Below are 27,180 nucleotides of genomic sequence, written 5' to 3'. Positions count from 1 at the left end.
TTGTCTCTCAGTTAAACTATTTGCATCTCCTTTGTATCCTCATGTCCTCCTTTCAGCTTCCTTTCCAAAATATTATTGGGTCATGATCAAATTTAGCCACCACACCTTTAGATGAGTAGTCCAATAATTTAGCCATGATGTTGCTGTACAGTTGGAAGTGCTCCACGTTCACAGGTGATCTTTTATGGATATTCTGTTTGTGGTTTCTGATAAGTACATAAAAGATCTCTTGTCATTGGTCTGAATCCCACCTGGGGAGTTCTCCCTGGAGCTCAAGCTAATATTTATTCCTCAATCAATAATACTTAACAATAACAATTTATCTCAGGTGGCCATTATGTCATTGTTTGTGAGAGAGTAGACTGATGTGTTTCATACGTTACACCCTTGAAGGCAATTTCAAAGTGTTTACATTAAAGCAAAATCTGAACACAGTACGAGAAATTGGAAATGCTGGAAGAGTCAGTCTGCAACTGATCTGAGCTGAGATAATTAACTCTGTTTCTTTTAACCACAGATGTCATTTGACCGGCTAGAAATTTTTACTTCAAAAGCATCTCCTTAGCTATTAAGCTGTTTGGAAGATGCAGGCTTTCTCTTTACAATGTAGATAAGAGCTTTCTCAACCTTGCATCTGCAAAATTGGTGTCAATCACAATGCTTCAGTAGTTCAAAGTTCAAAATTGAAGTAAATATTTTATCAAAGCACATACAGTGTATGTCACGAGATTCATTTTCTTGCAGGCATTCTCAGTAGATGGAAAGAAATACAGTAGAATGAAAATAATACACAAACAATGTGCAAACAAAGACAAACTGTGCTAATTCAAACAAAAACATTATTAATGCTAATAAAATAAATAATAATTAATAATGAGATCACAAGTTTTAATAACTGTTCCTGAACCTGGTAGTGTGGATCTTCACTCCTTCCAGACGGCAACAGTGAGAAGAGAGCACGGTCTAGATGGTGGGTGTCCTTGATGATGGAGTAGCTGAAGAACGCAGGTTCACCAGTACCTCCAAGAACTCCCTGGCATGAAGAATTCCTACTTTTCCTGCTGTCCCCCAGCTCTGAGAGAGATGGTGTGAATAAGCAATGTAATGAAGTAGCACTGAGTTGCAAAGTGAAAGAGAGTCATCCTCAGCCATAAGTTGATGCACACCCGCCTTCAGAAGTTTCCATCCATCTGTGAGGAGCCAGTAGCAGCTGATAGGAAGCTGATAGATGTTACACAACCCGGAAGAGAAGTGAGCAAGGCAGTTCTTACAGTGAGGATGGACCAATCCAGAAATAAAATTAAGGTGAAAATATTTATGACACATTTCTTAATGCCTTTAATTTTCCCAGGGTATTACCAGGCTTGTTATTCAGTTTTGAAACTAAACAAGCCGAGTCTGCTTCATGCTCTTTAACAGCAGCAACTAATCACCACGTAGAAATCCTTGCACAATGCATGGGATTTGTTTTGTTGATTTCACGGCCAAGGATAAACATCCGATGTGAGTGCGTTAAGCAGGTGGAGCCCTGGCGTGTGAGAAGGGTCTTGAGCGTGGCTGGGTGTGTTGGCGGCAGATCATTGTTGGTGTGATGATGGTTCCATTCCTTGCTGTTGTTTATCCTGGGCTTGCTCCTGTGAGCAGCAGCTGAGCCCTAAGATGGTGCTCAGGTTAAAGCTGAACGCCTGTACCGTTAACTGATCTCAGCTCTACAAAATTATGCTTCGTATTTCCTAATTAGCCATCATGCCCAGGTGCAAATGTCAGTGAAACAGCAATTTACATCTACTTCTTCCAATTTAGGTCAGGTTAATCAATAATCTATTAACTGGATGGATTGTCATCTGTGTAGTCCTGATTTCACCGTAGCATAGTTACTTCCTTTGACTTACATTTTCTCCCACTCTCTGCAACTCAAAATTAGTTTGTTTCCTTTCTTCCCTATTCTAGATGAAGGATCTTGGACATGAAACATGAACTTTGTTTATTTCCACAGAAGGTACTTGTCCTGCTGTGTTTCTCAAAATTACGGCGTCCCTCATTTAGGACCCTCACCATTTAGGACAAGTTCTCTTCTCATTATTACTTCAGGAGCCTGGAGATATGCATTCAACATTTTATGAAGAACATCATCCCCTCTGCCATTAGATTTGTGAATGGTGTGGGAAGCCATTAACTCCACCTCACTATTCTGCAACTCACACAAAATGCTGGAGGAACTCAGCAGGCCAGGCAGCATCAATGGAAAAAAGTATGGTCGATGTTTCAGGCCAAAACCCTTCTATTTTGCTCTCTTTTTGCACTATTTATTTAATTTTAATACATTTCTTACTTTAACCTATAGCATTATATATATATATATATATTACACTGTGCTACTAAACAACTAATTTCATTCCATATATCCATGATAACAAAGCTGATTTTGATTTCAAGTTTTCCTGCATTTATAACAAGTTTCTGACAGTGTTTTCTATTAAGGTAGATGTCAGTTTTGGTTTTCCAGTGGTGCTTTGAAGAAGTGGTTCTCCAGTTCATCGTTTGTAGAATATGCAATGTAGAAAGTATTTGCTCTATTTACTATGAATTCAGTTCAGAGCAGAGATGGGAAGTATGGTCATGTGCTGAGGGGATGGCGCAAATGTTAATAAAGGCCTGTGTTTTCAGGAAGGCCAAGTGGAGAAGAGGGAGTGTGTTGTCTGTTTCTCTCTCTCTAATCAGTGGAATTGGTTGAGTCACACACACTGTCATCACTCTGTCAGGGTGTCACAAATACTGGTGAGCTGTGAAGCAACTGCACGCACTCGGAATAATCTGAGCAAAACTTGAATCCGGTTCCCGCTTCAGTTGGTAACGCAAATGGTTTGTGTTTCAGCTTCCAGTTCAAGTGGAGGATGAGCAGACTGGCAAATCGGTGCTGGATGGTGGATCGTCGATGAACTTTGAACAGTGGTGGCAATGGACTAGGCTGGTCACAGAACACAGAGCTAATAAGAAATTAGAAAAGGTGAGGTTTTACCATGAAAAAGAGCAAATTTTCACCATGAAAACCTGCCTTGTCAATCACTATGGCACGGTATGGTGGCTGTTGATCACTGGTATTTGCACTAAATCCGTGAGCAGAGCACTGCTTTGCTTGCTCGGGTGGATTTGGAAGATCCCCTGGCATTGTCTGAAGAAATGTTGAGTGTCTCCCAATGTCAGAAACCACCTCATTCACTAATGTCTTTTGGGAAGTTTGCTATCATTAACTTGTCTGATTTATACCAGATTCTAGCCTCTGAAATATCCCAACAAGCCAAAGGTAATGAACAAAAGTGTTGTCCTGTCAACTTCCCTGGGCAATTCAAGATGACCATTAAACCCACCCCTGCCAGCAATACTCATAAATGATATTCATCAAATCAAAACCGCTTTCCTGTCTAAATACCTCCCTAGTCCCTTAAGTGAGTAAGCCCCAGCAACAAGGTTCAAAGGTTCATTTTATTATCAAAGTATGTATGCAAAATACAACACTGAGATTCATCTTCTCCAGATAGCCATGATATGCAGAAGAAAAACATAGAAGCTGTTGAAAGAAGACATCAAATGAAAAGAAAAAAAAACAGAAACTCACCAACCACTCCCTCACGCAAAAAAGACCCAGAAAATGGCATCTACCCTCAAAACCCCAACCTCCCCCCTTGCAAAAAAAAACTAACATGTCGCCCACAAGGAAAAAAATAGCAACAATAACATCAAACTCTCAACCCGCTCTTTTACGCACACGAAAACTATCAGATTACCCACACGGAGAAACAGCAACAAGAACTTGAGATCCCAAACTCCTAACCCCCTCCCTCACACAAAAATACTAATATATCACCCACACGGAGAAACAGCAAGAATGTCAAACCCCAAACCCTAAATAAGAAACAAACAGAAGAAAAAAATATGAAGGAGGGAGGTATTAAATAAGTCATGGAGTAAATTATAAGGTCAGTACCACGTCATGGCTAAAAGGCCTCCGCTGTGCTGTAATATTCTATAAGACTCTGAACTCATCATTCAATAACCTAAGCTGTTCCTTGTCTAGTGATTAAAGTAAAGATCCTTCAGAATATAAAAAAAAAAGAGCTTGAATTTTTGCAGCAGCTTCACTTTCGTGGGACTTCCCAAACACTCTACAACCAATGAATTAGATGTAAAGCGCAGTTGCTACCGTTAAGACACCAAAAGCACAGCAAGGTCACAGCCTGATTCCTAGTACAGCTGCAACCTCTCAACTCCAGCGGTGTCTGAGTGGAGCTTCCACATTCTCCCTGTGACCACGAGTCTCCTCCAGGTGCTTTAGATTCCTCCCACCTCCCAAGGATATGTGGGGTAGATCAATTACCTCATTGCTCCTACTGCCCAGGTGAGGACTGGAATCTGGAGATTTTAGGAACAGCTTCTTCCTCTCCACCATCAGGGTTTTGAACAGACAATGAACCAACCCATTATTCTTGTTGTAATTTATAGTTTTTTTTTAATGTAGAGTCAGACAATCATAGAAAAGTACAGCACAGAAACAGTCCATTCAGCCCATCCAGTCCATGCTGAAACCATTTAAACTGCCTACTCCAATTGACCTGCACCGGGACCATAGCCCTCCATACCCTCACTATCCAAGTACCTAGCCAAACTTTGCTTAAATGTGAAGCCAAGCTTGCATGCACCGCTTGTACTGGCAGCTCATTCCACGCTCTCACAACCCTCCAAGTGAAGAAGTTTTTCCTCGTGTTCCCCTTAAACTTTTCACCTTTCACCCTTAACCCATAACCTCTAGTTGTAGTTCCACCAAACCTCAATGCAAAAAGCCTGCTTGCATTTACCCTATCTATATCTTTCATAATTTTGTATACCACTATTAACTCTCCTCTCAGTCTTCTATATTCTAAGGAATAAGGTCCTAACCTATTCAATCTTTCCTTATAACTCAGGTCCCCCAGACCTGGCAGCACCTTGTAAATTTTCTCTGTACTCTTTCAATCTAAATGACATCTTTCCTCTAGGTAGGTGACCAAAACTGCACAATATTCCAAATTAGGCCTCAACAAAGTCTTTTACAGCTTCAACATAACATTCCATTCTCCGAACTCAGTATTTTGATTTGTGAATATTTTTGTGCCAAAGGCTTTTTTTTTTTTACAACCCTATCTACCTGTGACGCCACTTTCAGTGACCATGGACCTGTATTCCCAAACCCCTTTGTTCTACCACACTCCTCAGGGCCCTATTCTGTGTAAGACCTATTCTGGCTGGTCTTACTGAAGTGTAATACCTCACACTTGTCAGCATTAAATTCCATCGGCCATTTTTAGCCCATTTTCCATCTGATCCAGATCCCTCTGCAAGCCATGATAGTTTTCTTTGCTGTTGACTACAGCCTCAATCTTGGTGTTATCTTCAAATCTGCTGATCCAGTTAACCACATTATCATCCAGATTGTTGATATAGATGACAAACACCAAATGACCCAGCACTGATCCGTGTGACACACTAGTCACAGGCCTCCAGTCAGAGAGGCAACCATCTACTATCACTCTTTGGCTTCTCCCACAAAGCCAATGTCTAATCTATTTTATGTCCTTATCTTGAATACTGAACCTCTGAACCTTCTTGGCCAACCTCCCATGCGAAACCTTATTAAATGTCTTGCTGAAGTACATGTAGACAACATCCACTGCCTTGCCTTCGTCCACTTTCCTGGAAACTTCCTTAAAAACTCTAAGATTGGTTAGACATGACCTACCATGCACAAAGCCATGCTGTCTATCCTTAATCAGTCCATGTCTATCCAGGTACTGATATATCCAGTCCCTTAGTACACCTTCCAATAACTTTCCCACAGCTCATGTCAGACTCACTGGCCTATAACTTCCTATAGCTAAGGATGATTTAAATATTTCTGCTAGGGCTCTGGCAATTTCTGCACTTGCCTGCTGTAGGATTCATGGGAACACTTTGTCCGGCCCTGGAGATTTATCCACCCTGATTTGCTCCTCTGTATTCTGTATTGGGTCCATAAAGTTGGTGTCACTTTGCCTCACTTCTATAGACACTGTATCCATCTCCTGAGTAAATACTGATGCAAAAAGATTATTTAAGATCTCCCCCATCTGTTTTGGTTCAACACATGGTTTACCGTTCTGATGCTCCCCAGGACCAAGTTTGGTCCTTGCAATCCTCTTGCTCTTAAAATATCTGTAGAATCCCTTGGGATTGTCCTTCACTGTCTGCTAGAGCAACTTCATAGCTTCTTTTAGCCTTCCTCATTTCTTTCTTAAGTGTTCTCTTACATTTCTTATACTCCATAAACACCTCACTTGTTGCTACCTGCCAATACCTGCTATGCACTCCTTTTTACTCTTAGCCGGGCCTCAATATCTCTTGAAAACTAAGCTTCCCTACACTTGTTATCTTTATAAACAATAGACAATAGGTGCAGAAGTAGACCATTCAGCCCTTCGAGCCTGCACCGCCATTCTGAGATCATGGCTGATCATCTACTATCAATACCCGGTTCCTGCCTTGTCCCCATATCCCTTGATTCCCCTATCCATAAGATACCTATCTAGCTCCTTCTTGAAAGCATCCAGAGAATTGGCCTCCACTGCCTTCTGAGGCAGTGCATTCCAGACCCCCACAACTCTCTGGGAGAAGAAGTTTTTCCTTAACTCTGTCCTAAATGACCTACCCCTTATTCTCAAACCATGCCCTCTGGTACTGGACTCTCCCAGCATCTGGAACAGATTTCCTGCCTCTATCTTGTCCAATCCCTTAATAATCTTATATGTTGCAATCAGATCCTCTCTCAATCTCCTTAATTCCAGCGTGTGCAAGCCCAGTCTCTCTAACCTCTCTGCGTAAGACAGTCCGGACATCCCAGGAATTAACCTCGTGAATCTACGCTGCACTTTCTCTACAGCCAGGATGTCCTTCCTTATCCCTGGAGACCAAAATTGCACACAATACTCCAGGTGTGGTCTCACCAGGGCCCTGTACAAATGCAAAAGGATTTCCTTGCTCTTGTACTCAATTCCCTTTGTAATAAAGGCCAACATTTCATTAGCCTTCTTCACTGCCTGCTGCACTTGCTCATTCACCTTCAGTGACTGATGAACAAGGACTCCCAGATCTCTTTGTATTTCTCCCTTACCTAACTTTACACTGTTCAGATAATAATCTGCCTTCCTGTTCTTACTCCCAAAGTGGATAACCTCACACTTATTCACATTAAACGTCATCTGCCAAGTATCTGCCCACTCACCCAGCCTATCCAAGTTACCCTGAATTCTCCTAACATCCTCATCACATGTCACACTGCCACCCAGCTTAGTATCATCAGCAAACCTTCTGATGTTATTCTCAATGCCTTCATCTAAATCGTTGACGTAAATCGTAAACAGCTGTGGTCCCAACACCGAGCCCTGTGGCACCCCCACTAGTCACCACCTGCCATTCCGAGAAACACCCATTCACCGTTACCCTTTGCTTTCTATCTGCCAGCCAGTTTTCTATCCATGTCAATATCTTCCCCCCAATGCCATGAGCTCTGATTTTACCTACCAATCTCCTATGTGGGACCTTATCAAATGCCTTCTGAAAATCGAGGTACACTACATCCACTGGATCTCCCCCGTCTAACTTCCTGGTTACATCCTCGAAAAACTCCAATCAAAACTTGAAAAACTTTACTTTTATTCTGACAAATTTGTACACCCAAAAGTTCACTTTTGAAGGCTTCCCTCTTTCCAAGTACACTTTTGCCAAAAAAAACAGCCTGACCTAATCCACACTTTCCAGATCATTTCTGATTCCATCAAAATCGTTCTTTCTCCAGTTTAGAATCCCAACCCACGGACCAGACTTATCTTTTTCCATATTTACTTTGAAACTAATGACATTACTATCACTAGATGCAAAGAGTTCACCTACACAAACTTCTGTCCTTACCCTGTCCTTCCCTGATATCAGATCAAGTATCGCACTCTCTCATTACAACTTCTATGTGTTGAGTTCTCTAGCCTGTCCTGACAGAGGACTGCGATGATATTTTCCCTGACTAGTAATGCCACTCCTCCTCCCTTAATCCCTCCCATTTTGTCACATATAAAGCAACAGAAACCTAGAATACAAAGCTGCCAGTCCTGCCTTTACTGCAACCAAGTCTCACTAATGGCTACAGTATCATAATTCCAGGCATTGATCCATACCCTGAGCTCATCTGCCTTTACCACAATACTTCTTGCATTGAAATACACAGCTCAGGACACTAGTCCTGCCTTTGTCTGAGCTTTTACCAATATCTGTCTCCATAACCTCTCCACTAACTGTTCTGGCACTCTGGTTCCCATCCCCCTTCAAGTCTAGTCTAAACCACCCCATGCAGCTTTAACAAACCTCCCTGCTAGAATATTAGACCCCTTCCAGTTCAGGTGTAAACCGTCTCTTCTTTACAGGTCCCACCTCCCCTCAAATAGAGCCCAAAGATCCAGAAACTTTATGCCCTCTCTCCTACACCAACTCCTTAGCCACATGTTAAACTGTGCAATCTTCCTGTTTCTGGCCTCATTATAATGCTGCATGGGTAGTAATCCTGAGATCACAACCCTGGTGGTCCTGCCCTTTACCTAGTACCTAACTCTCTTTGCAGAACCTTGTCACTCTTCCTACCCATGTCATTGGTACCTACATAGAACCATCGGACCATAGAACATTACAGCACAGAAACAGGCCTTCTGGCCCTCCTTGGTTGTGCTGAACCATTTTTCTGCCTAGTCCCACTGACCTGCACCTGGACCATATCCCTCCATACACCTCTCATCCATGTACCTGTCCAAGTTTTTCTTAAATGTCAAAAGTGAGCCCACATTTACCACTTCATCTGGCAGCTCATTCCACACTCCTACCACTTTGTGTGAAGAAGCCCCCCCCCCAATGTTCCCTTTAAACTTTTCCCCCTTCACCCTTAACCATGATATTGCATAGACCATAACCTCTGGCTGTTCACCCTCCCACTAAATATGCTGAGGATTCGATCTGAGATGTCCTGGACCCTGGCACCTGGGAGGCAACATACCATCTGGGAATCTTGTCCTCATCTGTAGAACCTCCTTTCTGTTCCTCTGACTTAAAAATCCCCTATCACCACAACTCACCTGCTCTTCCCCCTTTCCTTCTGAGATTCAGAGCCAGACTCAGAGTCAGAGATCTGACTGCTGTGACTTTCCTCTGTTAGTCATCCATCCCTCCCTCCCAACAATATCCAAAGTGATATACCTGTAATTGAGGGAGATGGCCACAGGGGTACTTTGCACTGTCTCTTTAACCCTTTTCACTTTCCTGACTGTCACCCAGTTTCTTGTGTCCTGCAACTTGAGTGTAACTACCTTTCTATATGTCCTATCTATCATACCCTCAGCCTCCCAAATGATCTGGACTTCATCCAGTTCCAGCTCCAAGTCCTTAATGCAGATTTTGCAAAGCTGCAGTTCGATGCAATTCACACAAGTGTAGTTGTCGAGGACTCTGGAGGTCTCCCTGCCTTCTCACGTCCTGCAAGAGGAGCAGTCCACTATCCTGCCTGGCATTTCTACTCTTCTACCTGAGCAAATGTAAAGGGGGCAAAAAAACAACTCTACCTACAGCTGTTTTGCCTTCTCTGACTGAAGACTCAAAGAGCTACAGCCTCAAAATTTCCACTCTGACTCGGTCCACTCTGAAGATGGCCACTCCGTTTGACCTTGCCTTACTTTCATTTGTTCTTGCTGTGCCGCAAAACTACAAATTACACAACATACGCCGGGTACTAAACCTTATTCTGATTCTGTGTGGGGATCTGAAGGGACTGCAGGGAGAAAAGGAGTCTGCTCTATGACTGAATGAGTCTACAATCGGTGAGAGAAGGAAAAAAAATTGCTGGCTTATTTTTGATATTGTGCTCCTCACTTCCAGCGGCTGAGGAAACAGCACCATCAACAGATCCAGGCTCTCAATATTTCTCACAAATGCATTGTGGTGGGAAGGAGATAATGCTGTGGCTCCTGTCTGTTTAGGGCTAGGGTTACATGAAGACTTAATGCACATTCAGAATTTCTAATTGTTCAAAGGGGCACCAGCAGGATACACTGTGGAATTCTCCACCCTTGGAAGTTGTAGAGTCCAGATCATCGAGGATAGTTAGATAGGAAAAAGATAAATATTTGAAAGATCTAGGAATCAAGGGTTATGGGGAACTGGCCACTTTATTAGACACACCTCCTCATTAACGTAAATATCTAATTAGCTAATCACATGGCAGCAACTCAATGCATAAAAGTGTGCAGGCATGGTCAAGAGGTTCAGTTTTGTTCAGACCAAACATCAGAATGGAGAAGAAATTAGTATTAGCCCTAGTAGAAAAAGTTTTTGGCTATCCACTTGATCTATGCTTGTGCAGGCTTTCTGAGGTATTTGTAGTCTAATAATTCACATTATGCATTGTTTCTCCTGCCTAGCCACCAGAAGAAGCAGTACCAGATGGCAGGACAGATGTGGCTGCTAATGGCAACATGACAGTGTGCCAAGCAGACATTGAGCACTGGAGACAATGGAGCTGTCAATTGAGGTAAATATGTAGGAAATGTTAAAAGGGACTCCAAATGGTAAATAATTTTTCCAGCATTAGCAATAAGAAAGAGGCACACTTAGCTAGGTTCAGGAGATGTGTAGGGTTCCGTCTCGATAGTTCCCATCCCCATACAGATCCTTCAGATGCTGCCTGAAGCACTGAGTTCCTCCACCAGATAGTTTGTGGCTTGAGGAAGTCTTGGCTGGATCACTGAGAAATAATGAGAGAAAGCTCCTGGTCCAACTTTCACATTCTCCCTTTCGCCAAGTTGGTTTCCTCTGCACAAACCGTTTTCCTGCATATCCCAGAGCTGCGCAGTTTCATATGTCTATTGACCACTGTAAATTCCTCTTGAAGGGAATAGATTACAGGGAAAATTGGGCAGGAGGGTCCACACACCCACCATTAAACCTACTTCTGCCATTCCCTTTATACTTTTGTCCAAACACCATACACTGAGGTGCTCTCTTCGGTCACCTAATGAGGTAACCATAGTGTTTGGTCAGGAGCAGATGTCGTCACAACCTTCACTGAGTGCTTCAACCCTGAACACTAGACTCTCCAGCTGGCGAGTCAGCAGTGGTGGCCAAGCTACTGCCCTTCTGCTCCTGACTTTCAGCTCAACTCTCTCACCTGCTCCATATCCAAAGCAGAATCAAAATATCGCTGTGATGATTCACAGTGCTCTAGTATCAATTGTTTGGTGACAATAAAGTATTATTACAACATAGAACAGTACAGCACATTACAGGCCCTTCAACCCACAATGTTGTGCCGACCCTCCAACCCTGTCTCCCATATAACCCCCCCCCCCCACCTTAAATTCCTCCATATACCTGTCTAGAGGTCTCTTAAATTTCACTAGTGTATCTGCCTCCACCACTGACTCAGGCAGTGCATTCCTCACACCAACCACTCTGAGTAAAAAACCTTCCTCTAATATCCCCCTTGAACTTCCCTCCCCTTACCTTAAAGCCGAACTCTTCTGAGCAGTGGTGCCCTGGGGAAGAGGCGCTGGCTATCCACTCTATCTATTCCTCTTAATATCTTGTATACCTCTATCATGTCTCCTCTCATCCTCCTTCTCTCCAAAGAGTAAAGCCCTATTATTGAAGTATTATCCAGCAAGAGTCCCTTTCTGCTTCCTCCCCCATGCTTCCAGCTGCTTGGTTCTTGCATCAAGGCCCAGCGCAGTCAGCAACCTCCATGCTGACTTTGCTGGGAACCTTCGACAGCCGACCCTTGGCCTTCCACGGGGAATAGCCATGCCTGCATTCCTGGATTAAGGACTGGTACCTGAGAGCGTTCTTCTCGTGAGCCTCCTCACATCCTCCCTCCCATGGTACTGTGAGCTCCACCAGGGTGATTTTCTTGTCTTCAGTGGGACCACAGTATGATGTCTGATGGAAATATAGTTTGCACCACCTCCCAGAACTGCAGCTTCCTCCCCTCATCAGCCCTCATCTCCCATGATTCAGCAGTCTGCTGCAGCTTGGATGTCTGCCTCTTTGAAACATCCGGCGCGGCCCTCTCCTTAATGAGCATGACTGCCCTGTTTGCCTTTCTGCCGACTGATCTCTTTTTACACATCTCCCACTGCAGTGTGTCAGCAGTGTCCCCCCTCATGTTAACCATTTCCATCTTGGGAGAAAGTTTCTGACCAGCCACTCGTTCTATGCCTCTTATTATCTTGTCACCTCTCAATGTATGACACTAATTTCTTTTCTTTTCTTACACTCTGTGTTCCACTCCCACCAGATCACCCAGATTATCTCTCCCCTTGTTAACCTTTTCCACCAACCCACTGCTTCTCATTACCTAATCTCATTGTCCACACCCACTTGGTTTCCTCTGCCTATCATCTCTCCGTTATCCAGATCTACCTTTCACCTACCTACCTCTGGCTCACCCACCCTCACAGTTCAATGTATTGGCTATCCTTCCTCTACACTCTCAGTTCTGACGGAGGGTCCTTCCCCGAAATGCTGACCATCCCTTTGTCTTCACAGAAGCTCCTTGACCTGCTGAATTACTCCAATAGCTTATGATTAGAATGAGAGAATTGTAATCACCCAGGAGGCAGAATACTAAAGGTTCAGGGCATTGTTACTCGATTCACAAGCATCAAAGAACTGATTTTATTGTGTCTGCACAAACTGAAATCTCCACATCGGCACATTACATACTGCACACGTGCACGCAGATACACAGGACACATACGGTACACATGCTTAACTCTATCGGCATCGGAAGCATGGTGACACTTGCAGACTGGCCCCAGCACATCCTCGGAAGTGTTGGTCATTGACACAAATGACACATTTCACTCTATGCTATGATGCTTCGATGTACACGTGACAAATAAAACCATCACACATATAACCGATATATAACCAACATACACTAACACTGCGCCAACTAACGTCACACCACCCAAACACACCACACACACACTACACGTAGATACTGCACAAGCACACAACACACACAAACATACAGATAGAAATCATTAATCACACATATAACCAACACACATTACACTACTCATTCTAACATGCACCTGAAAACTCACTACATAGGCACACACACACACTATCGATCTGTTTGCACATGTCTAGTTACCAGTTCAGTTCAGTTTCAGTTTATTGTCATTTAGAAACCACAACTGCAATGCAGTTTAAAAATGAGACCACGTTCTCCAGAATGATATCACAAAAGCACACGACAAAACAGACTACACCAGAAAATCCACATAACGTTTGGTAATCCCCAAATCCAGAGTCCGGAGAGGCTGCTGTGTATTAATATCGTGCTGCCATCTTAGCGCATTCCCCGGAAAGGAGCTCCAAATCCACCAGACAAAACAAGACTACCCAGACACACCAAGTCAAGAGACCAACTCTACCACCCAACAAACCAAAAACTAAAGTGACAAGACCTACACAAAACCATGTAGTTACATATAGTTATAGTTAACATATAGTTACAACAGTGCAGACAATACCATAATTGATAAAAAACAGACTAAGGGCACAGTAAAAATAGTCCAAAGATGTTAAAAGACTATAAGTTCGAAAGAAACCACCACACAGTTTCCACAAGTCCTCAGGTTATGGTTATAACAGTTATGTGTGTGTATATATAATATAGTTATATATACAGTTATGGTTTCATACTCCTGATTACTGTCTGCTGTTTTATGAACTGATGAGTGTAAATACTGCAAGGCCCTCACCGGGCTCACTTCATGTGCTGCCCTGTGTTTTGAGAAGCTCTGAATTGTAAAACCGACCCTACACTCTCCATATCCTTTGAGAGGGAAGAGAGGTCCAACAGTTCTAATTTAAAACCTGAGTAAACATCTACAATTTCTACTTTCCAATTATATTTAAACCACTTTAGCACACAGCAGGACTCTTTTTGACAGCTGAGCTTATAACTCAATTGAAGAAATGTTTCTAAATAAATTGGTACAATTCAGTCAATAATGTTAAACAGTGTTAAACAGCAATTGCATCAATGTTCTGTTCCTCTAGTGGGGTGCATGAGAGGGAGAGACCAGCAATTTTTGTATCACCTTCCCCTCACCTGGTTTCACCTATTTACCCCTCACCCAAGTAAAACCTAACAGCTTGTACCCCTTCTGCTTCCCCATCTTCTTATTCTAGCCACCCCCACCTCCAGTCCTGATGAGGGGCTTTGGCCCAAAGCGTTGGCTGTTCATTCCCCTTCATAGATGCACAATGTTTTTCTTTCTGATCCTTCAGATCGGAAATTGCTGGAGCCTTTCTTGGATTTCCTGTAAACAACTGCAAGAAAATGAATCTCATATGATGACATATTTTGATAATAAATTTTCTTTGATTTTGTCTTACTAAAGTTGCCATCTGTTGCAAAATCAGCACTTGTGAATGTTCGTGGAACTTCTCTCTGCTCTTCATGCTTGTAGGTTAATTCAACAACCACAGAACCTCTACACCATGAGCAACACATCCAGAATTTATTCTGTGTTGCCCAGGCCTAACACACAAGGTACTAGTGTATGCACATCGAACCTGGCTTCTGAATTTCAATTCCTTCACCTCAGTAGAACCAAATTTCAGATGCAGAGGTCAAAGCACATGTGTTAATGCATCGACAATCTAGCAGACACAACAGAGGATAAATTTCTCTGTCTGGACCTTCTTGCCCTCAGAGGTCTTGTTTGTCATGAGAATGACGAGCTCGCCTCTGCTCAGTTGGTGGCAATTGATTATGTGTTCAATCCTCATCGGAAGTTTGAACACGCAGTCTGGGCTGGTGTTCTGCTGCTTTGACAGAGTAGCTGTCTTTTTGAGCTCCTCTGTATCACAGTCCAGTGGTGGGACATCTCATTCTACCACTCCCATGTATACTATTCCACCACATCAAAAAAAAGAAATAAATTAATTGGTCTGGTACTCATCGACTTAAGAGCAACACACACAAAAAATGTTCAAGGAACTCAGCTGCTCAGGCAGCATCTATAGAAGGAATAAACAGTCAATGGTTTGGGCTGAGATTCTTTATCAGGACTGGAAAGGAAGGGGGAGGAAGCAAGAATAAGAAGGTGGGGTGGGTGTGGGTGTTGGGGAAGGAGTACAAGCTGGCAGGTGACAGATAAAACCAGGTGAGAGGGAGGGTGGATGAGGAAGGGAGATGAAGTAGGAAGCTGTGAGGCAATAGGTGGAAAAGGTAAAGAGCTGAAGACGAGGGAAGCTGATAGGAGAGGAGAGTAGTCCATGGGAGAAATGGAAGAAGGAAGATCACCAAAGGGAGGAGATTGGCAGCTGAGGGGCAAGAGGGAAGCTAAAATGGAGAACGGAAAAAGAGAGGGGGAAGAAATTACCAGAAGTTTTGTGTAAAATATGTTAAAATTAATACATTCCACATTTCCAGATAGCTTAAGTGACACAACAACATCAAATTATTTGTAATTTCAACAACCTTCTTGTTACAATTTTAAGCCTACAGTCAGGTTTCGTGCCTCCACTTGTTCTTTAAATAAATCCCTACTCTCTATAACTAGGGGTACATGAGTGCTTTCAGCAATAATCGTGTCAGGCAGTATTAGTCCAGTCAACCACAAAACAAATGGAACTTTCCCATTTTCCCCAAGTTGTCCTGTCAAGAACGGACATACACGATGCTAGAGGAACTCAGCGAGTCCAAATTTATGGTTTGAAATAGACAATAGTTGGCGCAGGTCAAGTCATTTCATCAGTCCAGTTGAATGGTCTTGAGTCAAAATGTCAGCTGTCCATTTCCCTCCATGAAATCTGCCTGCCTTGTTGTATTCATTCCAAATTTTGTATGTTGCTCTGAAGAAGTGAACCCTATTAGCCAATTGTACATAAAAATACTGATTTATTTTATTTGCTACATATGAACATAATTTTCACCCTGACTTACCAGACCCTTTTTGCTCCTTATATTATTGTCAATAATAAATTATGCAAACTTCTTACTGATATATACCATACCTACTTCATTTTTAATTGAGTGTTAATCCCACTGTGTTGCAGCCTCATTATCTGACCATCTCGGTATCCCAGTCGGGTCTCCCTGAACAGTAATTCTAGCTGTAGAAAGGCACAGGTTGCTACAATATGTCAATGAGTTCTTCCTTTGTCTTAAAGTGATAGATGGGACCACACACTTCATCCAGTCAATTCACCAAATAATTTGTGTGTACCATGAAGTTTACTTTGTGACATAGGACGAGGGAGTAGATGTTGACTTTCTTAAATACCCCATTTGTAATATAGCACGTCCAATAACTCAGCACCCCATCCCCCAGCACCTCAGTGGTGCTCTAGTCTCAATTCTCCGGTGTGGGACAATCTGCTGACTCCATAGTGAGAGTGCAAGTCAACACACTGAAAAGTTGTGTATTCCTGGGAGCTTTCAGTCTGTGAACTAAATTTATCACCTTAACATAAAATAAATTTACCTCTACAAGCTAATGAAAGTAAAAGGTCTGAAAGTGTTATTGTTTGTTATAAGATCTTTATAGATTTAGAGATACACCATGGTAACAAGCCCTTCCGGCCCCGTGAGAATGCGCTGCATGTTTACACCTATGTGACTGCACAGCACAGTAAACACGTTAAACCACTTTTATTAATACTGATTACATGCTGGTATTTATGTATCTACACAGTTTATTCCATATCTGTACTTTAAACTTTATTTATATAATGCTCTATTCTTGATAATAATTGGATCTAGTGTATTACTGCATGTCACACCCTGACAAATACACTACAGCAGATTCCTAAATGATGAATTAAATTCATACTTTGATTCTGTTACCAATTAACTTATTAACCCATATGTCTTTGGAATGCCAGAGGAAACAGAGGAAATCCACGCAGCCATGGGGAGAACTTACAGACCTCTTACAACCCGCAGCAGAATGGAACCCAGGTCACTAGTGTCAGTAGTGTTATGCTACCTTATTGCCCCGATAAGATGATGTTTTATCATACGTTTAACTGTGGAACTCTTGTCAGGGAGTCGGAAGGTTTGATGTTCCTGTCTCACTGTAAATGTGTCTACTTGGTGCTCTCACGCAGTGCTGGGAGAGTGCTATACTGTCAGGGGTATCATCCTTCAGCAGTGACATTAACTGGGTGAAAATCTGTTATCTTGTACCTTGACACTAAGAAAGTAGGAGAGATATCACTGGTGACCCAACCAGTACTGATGTCTCACTCAACATTGTCTCACTCAACATTGGCATCATAAATTATCACGCCATTATCATGGTAGCTCGCTGTGCATAAATTGTGCTTCTTACATCATGGAAGTTGTTACATTTCAAAAATACTTTATTGGCTGATAAAGGATTTGGAATATCCTGCAAGAGATGTAAAGCAAACTATAAAAATGCCAGTCCAGTTTCCCTTTATAAAACATTTAACAAGTTCTCGTGCCAGGCCTCAGTCCGATTTAAAATAGCACTTTGACACAAAATGCCAATTTTCCATGTTTTAGGATATATAAACCTGGGTTCATTAATGGATTCCACTTCCCATGATTCGCACAAAATGCCTTCAATTGCCTTCATCTATCCATGACGTGGAAGTAGACAAAAGCTCTGACAGATGTACTAACCATCAAACTTTTGCTGATCTACAGGCAACCCCTGACTTCTCCAAGTTTAAGAACCAATCAACAAATAATTCAGCCACTCTCCGTTACTTCATCAGGAGATGCTTCCATGGGCACCATCCCTTGGGAACCTAAAAGAAGCGGCCAGTATTAACACAATGCCTTTCAGGATTTGAATATCACATGTATTATTGATGCCAATGTTGCATTGGTTTTCAGCTGCTAATAACTGACTTTTTTTTTCTTAATACTAAATTTAATAAAGCTTATTTCAGAATTGTGTATTAAATTGATAGTGATGTGAATAGTGAGGCTAGAGGCAGGTTTGTGGTTACATATGAAAGTTGCTGCCACTTTGGTGTTACCTTCGTGAGAAGAGTATTTCGCTGCCTGAATAACCAATTAAATGTATTTCTCCATGTGAAGGTAAAATATTTAAGCAGTATATACTAACTAAACTCAAACAATTCAAAACCATAAGAGATTTTGCAAATGTGGGAAATCTGGAGTAACACACACAAAATGCTGGAGGAACTCAGCAGTTCAGGCAGCATCTATGGAGGAGAATAAACAGTCGACGTTTCAGGCCAGGACCCATCATCAGGACTGAATGGGCAAAGCAGTGGCAGATGGAATACAATGTACAGTCATGCACTTTGGTAAATGGAGAGAAAATTCAAAAGTCTGAGAGCGAAGAGTCTTGGGAGTCCTTGTGCATGATTCTCTCAAATTTAATTTGCAGGTTGAGTTGGTGGTGAGGGAGGCAAATGTGATGTTAGCATTCGTTTCAGGAAGACTAGAATATAAAAGCAAAGATCTGATGTTGGGGTCTTACTTGGAGTATTGTGAGCAGTTTTTGGCCCCTTGTCTAAGAAAAGATGAGCTGACAGTGGAGAGGATTCAAATGAGGTGCACAAAAATGATTCCGGGATTAAAAGGCTTGTCATATGAAGAGTGTTTGATAGCTCTAGACTTGAATTCACTACTCACTCGAATTCAGAACAGTGAGGGTGACCTCATTGAAACCTATCGAATGTTGAAAGGCCTCCATAGAGTGGATGTGGAGAGGATGTTTCCTATGGTGGGGGAGTCTCTAAGACCAAAGGACAGAGCTTCAGAATAGAGTGGCGGTCTTTTAGGACAGAGATAAGAAGGAATTTCTTTAGCCAGAGAGCGGCAAATCTGTAGAATTTGGAAGCTGTGGAGGCCAATTCTTTCCAAATATTTAAGACAGAGGTTGATAGATTCTTGATTGGTCAAGGCATGGAGGGATAGAGAGAAGGTAGGAGATTGGGACTGCCATGATAAAATGGTGGAGCAGATTCGATGGGCCAAGTGGCCAAATTCTACTCCTATTTCTTATTCCTCTCCGTGTATGCTGCCTGACCCACTGAGTCCCTCAGCATAGGTACTCTTGAATAAGATGTGAGGTGATCATTACTGCCAACCCGTCTCTATGACACTGAAAATCAATTGCTTTTGAAATGTAATTATCTGGTACCTTCAGCATCTGCCGGTTTGGCAGATGTTCTGGATAACTGGATGCTACTTCTGTTAATATCCCGATGCACTTTTAATGCACGTTTTAATTCGATGTTGCACAGTATAACCGATTTCCATGTGAAACCTAAACCATTCGAAAAGAGTTGGGCTGTGCTGTGTTTAAACAGAGCAGAGGAAACCAGCTCCAGGGAGACAGATGCCAAAACACTGGGAGTTCTAAACAACTGGATCTCTAATTAACAGAGATTTATTCAAGATGGCATCTAATTGTTGTTAATGCTTTGCACAATATAAAATAAACATTTTCATTTTACTTTCAGCTTCTATTTTTTTCTCTTAATCCAATCTTTATTTTTATTACATAAATGGGTGTGCAATAAGTACAGACAAGTACTTATTACACATAATTACTGCTCAATTCATACTCCTTTAATCTGACAGGTTTCAGAGATGCTCAATTGTTTTCTCTATTTCTCAGATCCCTTTGCAACCATTATAACTTTATCAGTAACCTGCCACTTGCAACATAAAGGGATGCTCATGTGTAAGGACTGTTTTGAAGTGGCTTCTAAATGTATCTGAGTATTACTGAGAATTATTAAAGCCCAGGGGTTTCGGATGCTTGTGACTGCACTAATCTTCAGCAACTGTGTGGCTCCTGGAATCCAGCAGGTGGCACTGTTGCAGCCATTCCACAGCAGCGTTTGAAGTCTGTACACTCAGGAAACACTAGGAAACACAGGTCAGGCAGCGTCTATGGGAGAAAAATGAACAGTAAACATTTCAGGACACAACCCTTCATCAGGGCCTCAGTTCAGAATGCTTACTTCACTCCATAGATGACTCCTGATGTTGTGTATTGAGTAATTAAGTAATATTTGAGTACTCTTGTATATACAGTGCCTATAAAAAGTATTCATTCCCCCCCCCCAAGAAGTTTTCATGTTTTATTGTTTTACAACATTGACTAACGATGATTTAATTTGGCTTTTTTGACACTAACAGAAAAAGGCTCGCTCATGTCAAAATGAAAACAGATCTCTACAAAGTGATTTACATTAATTACAAATATAAAACACAAAATAATTGATTGCATGAGTACTCACCCCCCCCCCCTTAAAATGACACAAATCATCACTGGTGCAGCTAATTGATTTAAGAGGTCACATAATTGGTTAAATGGAGATCTGTGTGCAATCAAGGTGTTTCAATTGATTGAAGCAAAAATACTCCTGTATCTGGAAGGTCAAATTGTTGGTGAGTCAGTATCCTGGCAAAAACTACACCATCAAGACAAAAGAATGTTCCAAGCAACTCCAATAAAAAGGTTATTGAAAAGCACAAGTCAGGAGATGGATACAAGAAAATTTCCAGGTCACTGAATATCCCTCAGAGTACAGTTCAGTCAATCTTCAAGAAATAGGAAGAATATGGCACAGCTGTAAATCTGCCCAGAGCAGATCGTCCTCAAAAGCTGAGTGATCGTGCAAGAAGGGGACTAGTGAGGGAGGCCATCAAGAGACAGCTCTGGAGGAGTTACAAACTTCAGTGATTGAGAGGGGAGAGACTGTGCATACAACAACTGTTGCCCCAGTGCTTCACCAGTCACAGCTTTATAAGAGAGAGGCAAAGAGAAAGCCACTGTTAAAAAAAAACTCGGCTAAAGATTGCCAGAAAGCATGTGGGAGACTCTGAAGTCAGCTGGAAGAAGGATTTTTGGCCATCAGAATAAACATTCCATTTGGCGTAAGCCATGTTGTGGGGATTCTTCACTGCAGCAGCCCCTGGAAGGCTTGTGATGGTAGTGGATAAAATGAATGCAGCAAAACACAGGGAACTCCTGGAGGAAAACCCAATTCAGTCTGCAAGAGAACTGCAACTTGGGAAAAGAATTCTTTTCCAGCAAGACAATGACCCCAATCATTAAGCCAAAGCTACACAGCTTAAAAACAACAAAGTCAATGTCCTGGAGTGGCCAAGTCAGAGTCCAGACCTCAATCCAATTGAGAATTTATGGCTGGACTTGAAAAAAGCTGTTCCCTCACAATCGCCATGCAGAGCTTGAGCAGTTTTGTAAAGAAAAATGGGGAAAAATTGCAGTGTCCAGATGTGCAAAGCTGATAGAGACCTATCCACACAGACTCAAGGCTGTAATTGCTGCCAAAGGTGCATCTACTAAATACTGACTTGAAGGGGGTAAATACTTATGCAATCAATTATTTGTGTTTTATATTTATAGTTAATTTAGATCACTGTGTAGAGATCTGTTTTCACTTTGACACAAAACAGTCCTTTTCTGTTGATCCTGTCAAAAAAAAAAAATTAAATCAATTGATTCAAGTTGTAAAACACTAAAACATGAAAACTTCCAAGGGGAGTGAATACCTTTTATAGGCACTGTATATTGGTCGATTAAGCATTCTTGTTCATTTAATAATTCATTACAGTTTATATATATATATATATATAAATACACAAATTCCATACGTCATCATGCTACCATGTGATACATGCCCACCTCGTTTAAAGTAAACAGAAAGTTAGACTCACGTTTTGGATTCCCAAGTCTTCCTTTTGAATTAGTTTAATGTCTTGAAGTTACAAAACATAACAGTGGTGATGAGGCATTTGTTAAAACGAACCCAAGATAGCTAAAGACCTGATGAGTCGCAGCAAGTGACACCCGAATTACAAGAAATAACAACCCAGCACATATAGAGACAGTCAAGTTTTTTTTAAAGCAGCACAGCACATATTCTTCAGAAGGAAAGACACGATTGGGTTTTTAAAAAAATGTCAGAAAACTGAAGAATTAATGGCTTCATAAACAGTGAGTACTGGGTGATAATAATCATTAAAAAACAAGTGGCTGGCTACATCAGAAAGATTGACAAAGTTGATTACACAACAAGGAATTGGCTCATGTATATCGAGTTGTTGGGACAGTATTTTGAAGCAAATGAAACAGCCAATGAGAAATGAGTACCAGTTTTGCTAAGTGTATTAGGTTTAAAGGCATACAGTTTGACTGTTCCAAGCAAACCATTAGAAATGAACGATGGTAATATTGTCAAAGTGATGCAGGGATGCTGAGAACTGAAGCCATTGTTGATTGCAGAACACTTTAGGCTTCGTAAGCAGAGTCAAAAGGAAGGGTGTCCATTACAGTGTACGTGGTTGAATTCTTTTTCTTTTTACAATATTTTTATTCAGAAGAAAAAAAAGATTTACGGAGTGCAACACATAGATCATCTCAACATAACTTGTGTACATTCATATATTGTAATAAAATTGATCAAAATGTTATAGCATAACACATAAAGGTATACCACTCTAATCAAAAATTTAAAGGTAGGTCATACATCATAAAATAAATTTTTTATATATTGAAGTGGTTGAATTGAAGAAGTTGTCTGAACATTGTCTATTCAACGATGGTCTTAGTGATGCACTGAATTTAATTTGTGGAATCTTAGAAGAAAACATTGAAAAACAGCTCCTCAATGAAACACAAATTGCATTTAAAAGAGCAGCTGAAGTCACTCAGAGGCTCAGCCGAGTTGCAGTCAGGAGTGATGGTGAATGTGAACAAAATTGCAGCATCTAAATAGACACCATCCTGGCCAAGGAACTGTGTCACTGGTGTGGCAGGCACTCACATATACCAAACAAATGCGGATTTAAAGGCAAAACTTGTTGAAAATGCTGTCACATGCAAAGAGTACGCCGGGCAGACACAAATAAAAGGACTGCACGGAGAAGACTAAAAGCCAAAAGGTCAGGTTGCGGTTTCTTAAAATACCACTAATCTGAATGCTGTTGAAGAAAAAGCTGATAATGATTAGTGACCCAGGACTGTGTAGCCTTAAGATTTAGTGTTAAAATTAGCAATAGACCAGCAATATGGCTTACACCAGAAGCAAATGACAAATTAATTAAAATGGAATTGGACACTGGCTCAGTCATTCCACAAAACAAGTTTGAATGGCATTTCAAAGATAGTGAACTGAAGCTTGTAGATATCCAACCAAGAACTTATATCAGAGAAAACATAACTCCTGTGCAAATGACATTCTTGACAGTGAAATACAACAACTATTAAACCACATTGAGCCTGTATGAAGTAAAAAAAAAAGGAGTCAATGGAGATACCAAAACTGAGGATTCATCAGAGGATGGTGTGGATGAGGAAACCAAAAGAAGAGATAAGATTGTAAATGGAGCAATAGAAGGTTTAATAAGAGAATGCTTTAGTGAACTAAGTGCACCCTCCAAGATCAAAATGCACAAACTAGAAGAAAAGTTAAAGAGAAGAGCTGTCAGATCAACTTCTTGCAGTCTCAGAACCAGTTCCTACAACCACCGGGGAAGAGGCCTCATTACCTGAGATTGTTTTCACATCCACACATCTCACCTGCCAAGCAGAGGGATCCCACTTGACAGGAAAGATGCCATCCCTCAAGAGTAAGAGTAAGAAAGCCTCCACAGTGATTAAATCTTCCAGTGTGAACAGGACAATTTAAAATTTACTATGCTGTGGATGTCTCTACATAGTTTTTGTATTAGATAGTATAGCTGGAGCTGGAGTTTATAGTTAAGCAGGGAGGTGTGTTGTGTATTTAATAATTATGTAACGTTCAAACTCTTTTGTGTATATATATATATAAATATAAAAGTTGATTAAGTATTTTTATTAAGTTGTTTAATTTATTAAAGTTAATTTATTAACTTTATTAAGTTGATTAAGTATTCTTGTCCATTCAATAATTCATTAGGAGTTATGTGTATAACTATGTGAATTGCATACGTTATCACGCTACCACATGATATGTGCATATCTTACATAAAATAAACAAAGTTAGACCCACATTTTGGACTCCCTCCTCTTCTTTTGAACTAGTTTAATGTTTTGAAGTTACAAAACATACCACCAGAGTTCCTGCAGAATTTTGTATGCGTTGCTCAAGATTTCCAGAATCTCGTGTCTCTACATCCAGACTGCCCTTAATGTCCTTTGACTGTAGATACCCAGTAGATTCAATAGCACCTTGTAAAGGGGAGCTAGATAAACACAGGAGGGAGGAATACATTCCAGGTATGTGGGGAAAGATTAAGAGTGTCGTACAAACTGGATTATTCCATGACTGGCCCCTTTCTGGATCCTATGATACCAAAATACGGGATGAAGCAAGCATTTGAATCTGACTCCTGGGATAATGACAGTAGCCACAAATATCCCCATAGTTACAATTGCCTGATTTAGAAACAGTCCATGGGAAACAGGTGGGATGAACGTGTTGGCTGCAGGGACCTCCTGCCCCCCTGAACTCAGTTTGTGGCTGCACTTCCGTTTTCCAAACTGCCCGGGTTATGAGCAGTTTATAGGAAATGGTTATGTGCTGAACAGACCTGATGGAAATGGGGTGCAGTGTTAACCATTCCGAGAACTATGAACTATTGCTGTTGCTATGCTGCTCATGAGAGAGAGAGGTAAAGCCCAGGCAAGAACAGATAAGAGGGAGAGAGAGACTGTTGATCTATTGTATTTTGACTCTTCCTGGATTATTTACCTTTCACTACAAGGACTTTACTTTGCTCGTTAACATTCCTCATGAGACAGCAGGAGTGGCCTGATTTGATGGACAGTCATTCAGAGTTGATGGATAGCTGAGACCCCATGAGTAGGGATAAAAGACAGGTCTGGAGAGACGAGTCCACCACAGAAGAACGGTCTAGCTGAAGAACAGAGGGGTCATAAATGAATGGCCACTACAACCCAACAGAATCAGAAAGCAACAGAAGGTTTGCCTGATGCAGCTGTTATATCTCTCTCTCTCTAACGATTACAATACAACAACCATAACTACTTCAGCATGCATGAACTGAACTTTATACATTTCTATGACAATTCATTTACCCCTAGACATCGATAGAGTTTGTTTATTATTGCTTATTATTATTCCAACACTTTTAGGTTTATTACTGCTAACTTGTTTTATATGTGTATTTGCATTTTTTGATGCTGTATTGTGGAGTTTACTAATAAACATCTTTAGTTATGGTACCACCAGACTCCAACGGATTCTCCTTTCTCTGCTGGTCTGACACCCAGTTACGGGGTACGTAACAAAATGAATTCTGCCCTGTTCCAACAAGTTACAATCCATAATCCACAATTTTGCGCATGTCTGCCCTCACCCCATCCACCATCCACCTCACCAGGGATAGGGTTCCTCTTGTCCTCAACTGCCACCCCAGCAGCCTCTGAGTCCAGCACTTCAAAAGGATCCCACCACCAAGCACATCTTTCCCTCTCCCCCACTTTCTGCTTTCCACAGAGTTCTTCCTTGTCCATTCATTCCTCCCCACTGATTTCCCTCCTGGTACTTACCCTTGCAAGTGGAACAAGTGACAAACCTGGCCTTACACCTCCTCACTACCATTACCATGCAGGGCCCCAAACAGTCATTTCAGGTGACAGGACACCACCTGTAAATCTGTTGGGATAATCTACTGTATCTGGAGCTCCTGGTGTGGCCTCCTGTATATTGGTGAGACCCAACATAGATTGAGAGACTGCTTCACCAAAAACCTACATTCCCCCCCAAGAGGGATCTCCTGTTGGCCATCCACTTCAATTCTACTTCCCATTCCCTTTCCGACATGCCAGTCCATGGCCTCCTCTACTCTCAATGAGGTCCCACTCAGGTTGGAGAAGCAACACCTTATATTCCATCTGGGTAGCCTCCAACCTGATGGCATGAACATCGATTTATCAAACTTCCAGCAATGCCTCCCCCTTTTCACCATATCCCACTCTCACCTTATCTCCTTACCAGCCCATCACCTTCGTCTGGTGCTCCACCCCCATCCCTTTCATCCATAATCTTCTGTCCTCTCCTATCAGATTTCCCCTTCTCCAGCTCTTTATCACTTTTACCAATCAACTTCCCAGCTCTTTATTTCACCCCTCTCCCAGCTTCACCCATCGCCTACTACCTCGTACTTCTTCCTACCCTTTACCACCTTCTCACTCTGACTTTTCATCTTTTTTCTCCAGTCCTGACAAAGGGTCACATCCCAAGATGTCAGCTGTTCACTCTTTTCCATAGATGCTGCCTGGCTTGCTGAGTTCCTCCTGTGCTTTGTGTGTGCTGCGTGGATTTCCAGCCACCGCAGCTTTTCTCTTGTCCGTAATTATTCCTCCCTGAATTGTATATTAATATCTCAGTGAGTTTTATGGTCTGTGAATCTGTAAAATTTATTGCTGTGGAGACCAAGTCACTCTGTATATTTAAAGCAGAGGCTGATGGGTATTTAATTAGTAAGGGGATTAAAGGCTACAGGGAGAAGGCAGGAGAATGGAATTGAGAAGGAAGAGAAATCAGTCATGATTGAATGGCACAGCATACTCGATGGGCTAAATGGTATAACTTTGCTCCTATGTTTTATGATCCTATGTTATGTTTAAGAAAGGGAAGAATATGTATTTGTTGAACCTTTTTTGGCTCTACTTTGCCAACTAATCTCAATGTATTTTGAGTTCAAGAATTATAAGATGGCTGCCCGTAGACAAAATCTACATAGTGCTGTGACATGATTCACACAGGAGTGACATTTAAGACAGTAATATTTATAGGTTAATGGATTCTATCAACCCTTTTATTGCCCTTTTGTGTGCAGTTGCACTAACTTGACTAGAAATGTTGCTCTCTGAAAATCTGCTCACATAATTCAGTCAACTAAAACCCTGGAATCAGTCCAGCTAGCAGGGTGCTACTGCAAGCTCTTGCAGTGAACAGATAAGGAATGGAGAAATGGCATAGGTTACAATGGCTCATTGTCAGGATACAGAGCTGGGCTGACAAGTGGCAGATGGAGTTTAATCTTGAAAAGTGTGAAGTGATGCA

General features: G+C 41.6%; 1 long non-coding RNA gene across 1 annotated transcript; it reads left to right on the top strand.

Moving 5' to 3' along the window:
• Positions 1–2,899: 2,899 nt before the first annotated feature.
• On the top strand, positions 2,900–19,438 carry LOC132395113 (uncharacterized). Its single transcript, XR_009512535.1, has 3 exons — positions 2,900–3,007; positions 10,521–10,630; positions 17,795–19,438. It is a non-coding gene; the product is annotated as an uncharacterized LOC132395113 (long non-coding RNA).
• The last annotated feature ends 7,742 nt before the right edge of the window (positions 19,439–27,180 follow it).

Source organism: Hypanus sabinus, chromosome 6 (assembly GCF_030144855.1).
Source record: "Hypanus sabinus isolate sHypSab1 chromosome 6, sHypSab1.hap1, whole genome shotgun sequence".
In the NCBI taxonomy this organism is placed as follows: domain Eukaryota; kingdom Metazoa; phylum Chordata; class Chondrichthyes; order Myliobatiformes; family Dasyatidae; genus Hypanus; species Hypanus sabinus.
The sequence above is the reverse complement of the archived record's forward strand: the minus strand, read 5'-3'. Positions and strand labels throughout refer to the sequence as shown.